At 38.4% G+C, this 10,985-nt stretch overlaps 1 pseudogene; it reads left to right on the forward strand.

The window, feature by feature from the left end:
• Positions 1-521: 521 nt before the first annotated feature.
• On the forward strand, positions 522-6,477 carry LOC132519064 (tripartite motif-containing protein 60-like; annotated as a pseudogene).
• The last annotated feature ends 4,508 nt before the right edge of the window (positions 6,478-10,985 follow it).

Raw genomic sequence — 10,985 nt, forward strand, 5'->3', positions numbered from 1 at the left:
GATCTGAAAAACAGAAAAATAAGGATGAATTCCCCACCTGTCATATTGAGCTGAAGAGTCCAGAAATACAATAACATACTGTGTATGGCTCCCCTCATATGAAGATCAAAACCAGGCCAAACCAGTGCATGGTTTAGCAGCAGGTGGTGGTTATCTTTGGGGATAAGAGTGGAGGCAGTGATGGAGAGTGGCCAGGAGGGGAAAGGGAGCAGGTACTGTTTAAATGGTAGGCTTTGTAGGTGGTTACAGGGCTGTGTTTACTTTGTAATCATTCTCAGGTGATGCAAAATGATGGGTGTGTGTGTGTCTTTATGTATGTATGGTCTACATCCATAAATGTTTACTTAAAAATAGAAACTGTTTCTATTCTGTCTCCATAGGTGAGCCAGGGAATCTGCATTTGCAGCAAGCATTTTGGTGACCCCCAGCCAAGGGAAACGGTGATAACAGGGATGTGCAGTAAGAGGAAACTGAGTTCATATCCTGGTCACTCACTGGCTGTGTGACCACAGACGTGCATCATGGTGGGGTCTCAAGTAACCTTCCTTCCAGCCCCACCTCCAAACTGCACAATGTCCCCTGTCCTCTGCCCTGTCCCAGTGACCCTGGGTGCGGTCAGTGTGGAGTGGACTCTGGAACAAGACTCTGGGTTTGAGTTTGGGCTCTGCCAGTTATCAGCTGTAAGCTTGGGAGCACGGGTGAGCTCACCCCCCTGTGCCTCGATTTCATGCTCTGTGAAGTGAGTTGGTGGTAGAACCTACCTCCTCGGGTACTTGAGACTCAAACAAGAAGTGAGAAGACAGAAAGTGCTGTGTCAGTGACTCTTGTCATGAGGACGATTATAATTGCACCTGAAGCAGGTAAATGTCAGTCTATGCTATGAACCTCAGATCTGAAGAGCGTGGTTCCTGTGAGAGTGGATCTGACACTGGCTCTGCCACTTACCAGCTGTGCTCCTACAGTGCACCAGGCCCATGTTCACACAGTTGTGCTCAGGCCAGGAGTGTGAACACCAGTTTGCCTTACTGGTGGCTGTAATGGTTTCCAACTCTGGTGAGAGAAAGAGCTCTCTCATGATTGAGTGGCTCAGGACACTCCTTGTCATCCCCTCTGTAGTCAGGATGGAGGGGTGACTGGATCTGATCCTGGCTTGTGCATTTTTAAATAACTTTGTCTATGGAAGTCTCACATACATCAAAAAAGTTGTAGACTTCATTAGCGTACAGCTTGATGTATTGTCACAAAGAGAATGCAGGTCTGAAATAAGAAGCCAGGTATTAAAAAACAGGCATTGTCAACAATCTCTCCTCACAAGCCCCCAGTCTAGGGTCAGGATACTTATCCTAATAACAGTAAAGGAAATGAGTTTTTAAAGCAGAGGTGTAATGAGATCAATTTTTTTTTGAAAAGTGCATTCCAGAGAACAGAATGATGACAGGGACTGAAGAGGACCCAGCAAATGGGCCATTTAGGATAATAGAGAAGTGGCCCTGGTGAGAGCTGCTGCCACCCTGATTTGGGAGAGAGAAATGGAGTTGAGGAAAAGTGGTGTGGGCCATTGGGTGTGGAGATATTATTCACTGAAATAGGTAATCCCGTGATTACCTACCTCCTAACAGGCTAGGAGGGGTAATTAATTCAATGTAAGACAGAGTGAAGTGTTGGCAATTGGGGAAGAGGCATCTAGAAATGGCCAAATGACATTTGGACACAAGACTTTCAGGTAGATCCACCTGAACTACACCTAGAGATTGAGTAACCTTTAGGACACAGCTGGTAACTGTGGCCTCCCCAGTGAGGGGGAGCACATAGATAGTGTTTGTAAATCAGTTTTAAATTTCAGCATGTGTCAGAATCACTCAGAGATATTACTGACACATGCATAACTCAGAAAATGTGGGTTTGGTCCCAGACTACTCCAAGAACAGGACTATCACAAAATAGTGAGTCATGCAAGTGTTTTGGTTTCCCAATGTGTATCAAAAGTGTGTTTACACTGTACTGTCATCTATTATGTGTGCAATAGCATTGTGTCTAAAAAACAATGTAATGCCTTAATTAAAATATTTTTTATTGCCATGCTAACAACCGTCATATGAACCTTCAGTGGGTGATAGTAGTAACTTCAAAGATCACTCATCACAGATCACCATTCAAATATAATAATGATGAAAAACTGACATATTGTGGGAATTACCAAAATGTGGCACAGAGGCATGAAGTGAGCAAACGCTGCTGGAAAGATGGCACCAATAGCCCTGCTCGTTGCAGGGTACCACCATCCCTCCATTTGTAAGTAAGTCACAGCGTGATGAAAGGAGGAAGGCCTGTACACAGACTGCTGAGTCACCCCTGCATGTTCTGACACAGTAGATCCCAGGTGGGACCCAGGAAGCTGCATTTTTAACCATCTCCCAGGTGATGCTGATGATGTTGGTCTGGGAACCACACATTCAGAACAACTAGAGGGCGCTGCGAAGAGACCACATACAGCCTTCTGGATTCTCTAGGTACCTCATTTGTCACTTCTTCCAGTTACTAGATTTTTACCAAAGAAATGAATCAATAGTACATGTTTTTCAAAAATAAAAGAGACCTAATGGAACTTAAAAGCTTTTGCAAAACAAAGGGAACTACAAACAAGATGAAAAGACAACCCTCAGAATGGGAAAAAAATATTTGCAAATGAATCAACAGAAAAAAGATTAATCTCCAAAATATATAAACAGCTCATGCAGCTCAATAGTAAAAAACAAACAACTCAATCAAAAAATGGGCAGAAGACCTAAATAGACATTTCTCCAAAGAAGACATACAGATGGCCAAGAAGCACATGAAAAGCTGCTCAACATCACTAATAATTAGATAAATGCAAATCAAAACTACAATGAGGTATCACCTCACACCAGTTAGAATGGGCATCATCAGAAAATCTACAAACAACAAATGCTGGAGAGGGTGTGGAGAAAAGGGAACCCTCTTGCACTGTTGGTGGGAATGTAAATTGATACAGCCACTATGGGGAACAGTATGAAGGTTCCCTAAAAAACTAAAAATAGAATTACCATATGACCCAGCAATCCCACTACTGGGCATATACCCAGAGAAAACCATAATTCAAAAAGACCCATACACCCAAGTGTTCACTGAAGCACTATTTACAGTAGCCAGGTCATGGAAACAACCTAAATGCCCATCAACAGATGAATGGTTAAAGAAGATGTGATACATATATACAATGGAATATTACTCAGCCATAAAAAGGAACGAAATTGGGTCATTTGTAGAGACGTGGATGAATCTAGTGACTGTCATACAGAGTGAAGTAAGTCAGAAAGAGAAAAACAAATATCATATATTAAGGCATATATGTAGAATCTAGAAAAATGGTACAGGTGAAGCAGTCTGCAGGGCAGAAATTGAGACACAGATGTAGAGAACAAACGTATGGACAACAAGGGGGGAAAGCAGCGGGGGGTGGGGGTAGGGGTGGGGGTGGGGGTGTGATGAATTGGGAGATTGGGATTGACATGTATACACTGATGTGTATAAAATGTATGACTAATAAGAACCTGCTGTATAAAAAAATAAATTAAATAAAATTCAAAAAAATTCAAAAAAAAGAAAAGCAAGATGCGGAAAAGTGTGAATAATACAACCCTGTTTCTATAAAACTAACAACAATAAAAATATTTCATATACATGTAAAAAAAATCCATTGGATTTGGCAATTAGTGGATTAACAACGTCATTCTGAAAGTGGTCTTGATAGAGCCAGATGAAGGTGACGTGTCCATGAAGGAGAGTGGCTATTAATCAATGTGATATTGACTATAGATATCAACATTATGATTTTTTTAAGTATAAAAAATAGTACATGTTTTTGACAAAATTCAATTAACAATCAAGTTAAGAAGAAAAACGGGAATTTCATTTGAGCCAAACTGAGGATTATAACCTGGGTTCTAAACTTTAATATTTTGAAATAATGATAGATTCAAGGAACTTTTAAAGATAGTACAGAGGGGTCCCATGGACCCACTGTCTATGTTCCCATGTTTCTTAACAATATTATATGAAAACCAAGAATTTGATATTGGTCAAATGAGTACGTATAGTTCTGTGACACTTATGACATGTAGATTCATGTAGCCACCACCAAATAGAGAACTATTCCATCTCTGTGAAGTCTTATAGTCACAGCCATCACACTCCCACATCATACCAAAACCACGACACCTGCTTTTGGTAAAGTAGTATTTCAGAGTAACATTAAAAGTTCATGACCCCTCATCTATAAGTATTTCATTATGTATTTCCTAAGAATAGAATACTTTCTTATGTAGCTAAAGTGTAATTTTAGAATTCAAGATGGTTAACTATGATATTACTCTTGTCCAATAAATAGTGCGTATTCAAAATTTCCCTTTTGTCCCATACTATCCACTTTACAGCAGTTTTCCTGCCTATCTAGAATCAAAGCTTAAGATCATGAATTTCTCTTAGTTGTTTCCTTAGTCTCTTTTAATGTAGAACACTCCCCCATAATTTCTTTTTCAGTGTCATTCTTGTTTATGCAGTGTTTAAGACCATTGAATGTTCCATGGTTTCAATTTTGGTGATTATTTCCCTGTGATTAGATTTGGGTAATGGTGTGGGGGGCAGAACTGTTCCATATGTGCTGTTTTTCTTCCCATCGCAGGCCATCAATTTATCCATTCACTGGTCAGGAGGTGTTCTCTAGTCTCTACATTGTAAAGCACTTATTTTGTCTCTCTATACATGAACTATAATTCTCAGAGTGATATTTTGAGATTGTGTGAATATATTATTTCCCATGAAATTTTACCTTACAGTATTTGCAGTCATTGATGATTCTTGCCTGAAATAATTATTATATTGTGATTGCCAGTCTAGGAAATTTTGAAATTAAAAGCTTTTCTCCCCAGTGGAGAGATTACTTGCTTGAACCTGTGGTTAGTTACTTGTAGAAGAAAGTCATTAATGTTAAATCTGGGTGGGCTAATTTGTGATAGAGCTACAAGCAGTGAATCTCCCTTGCCCTTGAAGTTGAACATGACTTCGGTGGCTGTCATCAGTATGGTGGTCCAGTGAAACATAAAACTGTTCAATCTGCTATCGCTGGGGGAGGATATCCACTTCTCACTGGGTCTTGAGCTTGAGCAGGCCTTGCCAGAGGGAGCATTCTTATCCACCACTTCTGTTCTCAACTCAGTGGAGTTCGTGACAGCCTTGGTACAGCCACAAGAGGTGTCTAGCTACCCCATCTGTGTGGATAACTTGAAAGATCCAGTAACCATCAACTGTGGGCACAACTTCTGTCATTCATGCATCAACATGGCTTGGAAGGACCTAGGTGATACCTTCCCCAGCTCAGTCATTTGACTGAAATTGCTAATTTACTCCAGATCAGAAGGAGCACGTGGAAGGGGCAGAAAGAGAGTTCTGTGTGTGAGAAGCACAATCAGTTTCTGACCCTTTTTAGGGAAGGACCTAGAGGTTTTATGTACACAATGCAGTTTCTTCATTCAACAATGGAAACACTACATTTGCCCCATTAAGAAAGCTGCCTCTCATCACAAGAAAATTCTACAGTGTACCGTTGAGCCCTTGAAGAGTGATATGGAACAAGTTGAAAAAGTGATAACTCTGCAAGCCAGCCAATCAGTTGAACAGAGGAAGCAGGTTAAATATAGGCGAGAAGAAATAAATTCTGAATGTGAGCAAATTTAGACTGTTTCTACAGAATCAGCAAGAGGATATTCCCAGGCAGATGGAAGATGAAGAGATGGACATTTTAACAAAACTCTATGAAAACTTTGTAACATTTACAGATCATGCTTCCACATTGAAACATCTGCTGAGGGAGGTAGCGGGTAAGTGTGTGCAGTCAGAACTGGAATTACTGAGACAGGTTAAGACTATCCAGTGCAAGTATCAAATCCTGAAATGCTCTGAGCATTTTCATTCCAATTAAACAAGTATGGATGTAACCTTCCTCTACAATATTCTGGCATTGATAGAATTACCAAGCCATTTCTAGTAGATGTGATTTTAGACCTTGAAACAGCACATCCTCAACTTATTGTCTCCGAGGATGGAAAAATTGTGCAATATGGAAAGAGAAAGCCAAACTTTCTATTACCCAAGTAGATTTTATCTCTGTCCTGCTGTCCCATGTTGTAATAGATTTCATTCTGGCAGACATTACTGCGAGATAGAAGGGGGAAACAAGACTGTGCCGAGATTATTTTCCTAGGAACTGGCAAAATCACCCAGTAGTTGAGGGTCGATTCTAGGCAGATGGGTGGTATGTTTAGAGAACTTATATTGTGTCAAGTCCTAAGAGAAACCATCCTGTCCATGGTAGAACCCAGTAAGATTGGTATTTTTCTGAACTATGAGTTGGGTGAGGTTTCCTTCTACAATTAGAATGATAGATTTGTTCCCTATACTTTTTTTTTAATCTTTATTGGAGTATAATTGCTTTCCAATGTTGTGTTAGTTTCTGCTGTATAACAAAGTGAATCAGCTATATGTATACATATATCCCCATATCTCCTCCCTCTTGCATCTCCCTCCCACCCTCCCTATCCCACCCCTCTAGGTGGTCACAAAGCACCAAGCTGATCTCCCTGTGCTATGCAGCTGCTTCCCACTAGCTATCTATTTTACATTTGACAGTGTGTATATGTCCATGCCACTCTCTCACTTCGTCCCAGCTTACCCTTCCCCCTCCCTGTGTCCTCAAGTCCATTCTCTATGTCTGCGTCTTTATTCCTGTCCTGCCCCTAGGTTCTTCAGAACAGTTTTTCCCCTTTTTTTTAGATTCCATATATATGTGTTAGCATATGCTATTTCTTTTTCTCTTTCTGACGTACTTCACTCTGTATGACAGACTCTATGTCCATCCACCTCACTACAAATAACTCAATTTCGTTTCTTTTTATGGCTGAGTAATATTCCACTATATATATGGGCCACATCTTCTTTATCCATTCATCTGTCAATGAACACTTAGGGTGCTTCCATTTCGTGGCTATTGTAAATAGTGCTGCAATGAACATTGTGGTACATGACTCTTTTTGAATTATGGTTGAAAAAGTACTTTAAATATCAATGGACTAAAAGGTCTGATCAAAAGACATACAGTGGCAGACTGGAAAATAAAACAAGAATCTACAACATGCTGTCTACAAGAGACCTTCTTTAGGGCAAAAGACACACATATTTTGGAAGTGAGGGGATGGAAAAAATATTTCATCCAAATGGAAATTACAAGAAAGTAGTGGTATCAATACACATGCCAGACAAAATAGACTTTAAAACAAAAGCCAGAAATAAAGATGAAGTAGGACTCTATATAATGGTAAAAGAGTCAATACCTTAAAAGGCTATCAAACTCTTTAACATATATGCACCCTGTATAGGAGCACCTAAATACATAAAACAAACACTAACAGACAGAGAAGGAGAAATTGACAGGAATATGGTAAGAGTCAGAGACTTTAACAGTCCAATGACATCAATGGACACATCTTCCAGGCAGAAAATCAATATGGCAACAGAAATCCTAAATGACACAATAAGACAGCTAGACTTAATTGATACATACAGGATGCCACATCCAAAAAAAACCCAGAATACACATTATTTCAAATGCATATGGAACATTCTCTAGGATAGACCACAGTCTAGGACACAAAACAAGCCTTAACAAATTTAAGAGGGTAGAAATTATTTCAAGCATCTTTTCTGACCTCAATGGCATGAAATTAGAAATCAACCACAAAAAGAGAAATGAGAAAAAAATGAATACATGGGGACTAAACAACAGGCAACTAAAAAGCTATTGGGTCAACTATGAAATCAAATAGAAAATTAAAAAATACCTTGAGCCAAACAGCAATGGAAACATAACCATATAAATGCTATGGGAAGCAGCAAAATCAGTTCTAAGCAGGAAGTCTATAGCCATACAGAACTTCCTCAAAAAACAAGAAGCACTCCACGTGAACAACCTAACCTACCACCTGTAAGAATTAGAGAAAGGACAAACAAAACTGAAAGTCAGAAAAAGGAAGGAAATAATAAAGATGAGAGATGAAATAAATAAAATAGAGATTAATAAAAACAATATAGAAAATTAATAAAACCAAGAGCTGTTTTTTTGGAAGGATAAACACAATTGACAAACCTCTGGCTAGGTTCACCAAGAAGAAGAGACAGGACCCATTAAACAAAATAAGCAACGAAAGAGAAGAAATAACAACGGATATTGCAGAAATAAAAAATACCATAAGAAAATATTATGAACAGTTATATGCCAATAAAATGGACAACCTAGAAGAAATCAACCAGTTTTTAGAAAATACAGCATGGCAAAATGAATCAAGAAGAAACATAATTTGAACAGATAGATCACTAGAAATAAAATAAAATTTATAGGAAAAAGAAACTCCCTGCAAACAAAAGTCCAGGACCAGATGGCTTCACTGGGGAAATGTATCAAGTCTACAAAGAATAATTTATACCGATCCTTCGCAAACTCTGCAAAAATACTGAAAAGGAGGCAACACTCTCAAAGACATTCTATGAAGCCACCAGCACCCTGATACCAAAAGGAGACAAAGATGCCCCCCAAAAATACAATTATAGGTGAATATCTTAGATTAATACAGATGCCAGAATTCTCAACAAAATATTAGCAAACCAAATCCAAGAGCACATAAAAAAGATTATACCAGCAAGCCCACCCCTGGGCATATATTAGGAGAAAACCATAATTTGAAAAGATACATGCACCCCAATGTTCATTACAGCACTGTTTACAATAACCAGGACATGGAAGCAACCTAAATGTCCATCAACAGAGGAATGGATAAAGAGGATGTGGTACATATATACAATAGAATATTACTCAGCCATAAAAAAGAACAAAATAAAGCCATTTGCAGCAACATGGATTGACCTAAAGATTGACATGATGAGAGAAAGACAAATATCATATGATATTTTTTTTTGCTTTTTGTGCATATTCCACTTATATGTGGAATCTAAAAAAAATGTACAAATGAACTTATCTACAAAACAGAAGTAGAGATACAGATATAGAAAACGAACTTATGGTTTCCAGGGGCTAAGGGGGGAGGGATAAATTGGGAGAATGGGATTGACATATACATGCTACCATATATAAAATAGATAACTAATAAAGACCTACTGTATAGCGCAGGGAACTCTACTCAATGCTTTGTAATGGCCTATATGGGAAAAGAATCTAGGAAATAGTGGGTGTGTGTGTATGTATAACTGATTCACTTTGCTGTATACCTGAAACTAATACAGCACTGTAAATCAACTATAATCCAATAAAAATTTTAAAAAAGAAAGATCATTCAAGATGACCAAGTAGAATTCATCCTAAGTTCACAAGGATGGTTTAACATACACAAATCAATCAATGTGATAAACCACATCAACAAAAGATAAAAACCACCTGACCATTTCAATAGATACCAAAAAAATTTAATAAATTTAACATCCCTGCATGACAAAAACTCTCACCAAAGTGGGTATAGAGGGGATATATATCAACATAATTTAAACCATTTATGACCAAAGACCAACATAATACTCAACAGTGAAAAGCTGAAAGATTGCCTGCTAAATTCTGGAAAAAGACAAGGATGCTCAATCGCATCACCTCTATTCAACAGAGTATTGGACCTCCTAGTCATAGCATTCAGACAAGAAAAATAAATAAAATGTTTGCAAATTGGAAGGAAAGAGGTAATATTGTCAGTATATGCCATTATCATGATACTCTATATAGAAAATCCTAAAGACTCCATGCAAAAACTATTAGAACTGTTAAATGAATTGAGCAACGTAGCAAGATACAAGATTAACATACAGAAATTTCTTGAATTTCTTTACATTAACAGTGAAATATCAAAAAGAGAAAGTTAAAAAAAATCACATTTAAAATCACATTGCGTGGGTAGAAAAAAAAAAAAAATCACATTGAGGGCTTCCCTGGTGGCACAGTGGTTAAGAGTCCACCTGCCAATGCAGGGGACACAAGCTCTTGCCCCGGTCCGGGAAGATCCCACCTGCCGCGGAGCGGCTAGGCCCGTGAGCCACGGCCGCTGAGCCTGTGCGTCCGGAGCCTGTGCTCCGCAACGGGAGAGGCCACAACAGTGAGAGGCCTCCGTATCAAAAAAAAAAAAAAAAAAATCACATTGAAAAAAAAAAGAAATCCCTCAGAATAAACCTAAGCAAGGAGGTGAAATATTTACATGCTGAGAAGTATAAAACACTGATAAAGGAAATTGAAGATGATTCAAGGAAATAGAAAGATATCCCATGCTCTTGGAAGAATTAATATGGTTAAAATGGTCATACTTCCTAAAGCAATCTACAGATTTAATGTGATCCTTATCAAATGACCCATGACATTTTTCACAGAGCAGGAACAAAGAATCCTAAAATTTATATGGGACCTCAAAAGGCCCAGAATTGCCAAAGCAAGTCTTAAAAAAAAAGAAGAAAAGTACCCTACAAATTTCAGAGTACTACTACAAAGCTTTAGGAATCAAAACAGTATAGTATTGACACAAAAACAGACATATGGATCGATGGAACAGAATACAGGGCCCAGAAATAAACCCACACACCTACAGTCCATTAATTTAAAAAAGTAGGCAAGAATATACAATGGAGAAAAGACTGTCCCTTCAGCAAGTGATGTTGGGAAAGGTGGACCACTGTACGTAAATCAATAAAGTTTGAACACTCCCTCACACCATACACAAAAATAAAATTTCTTAAAGACATAGACATAAGACATGACAGCAGAAAACTCCTAGAACAGGGCAAAACATTCTCTGACAGAAATCACTGCAATGTTTTCTTAGATCAGTCTCCCAAGGCAAAAAAAAAAAAAAAAAAAAAGCAAAAAT

The sequence above is a fragment of the Lagenorhynchus albirostris genome, chromosome 4 (genome assembly GCF_949774975.1).
Source record: "Lagenorhynchus albirostris chromosome 4, mLagAlb1.1, whole genome shotgun sequence".
NCBI classification, from domain to species: Eukaryota; Metazoa; Chordata; class Mammalia; order Artiodactyla; family Delphinidae; genus Lagenorhynchus; species Lagenorhynchus albirostris.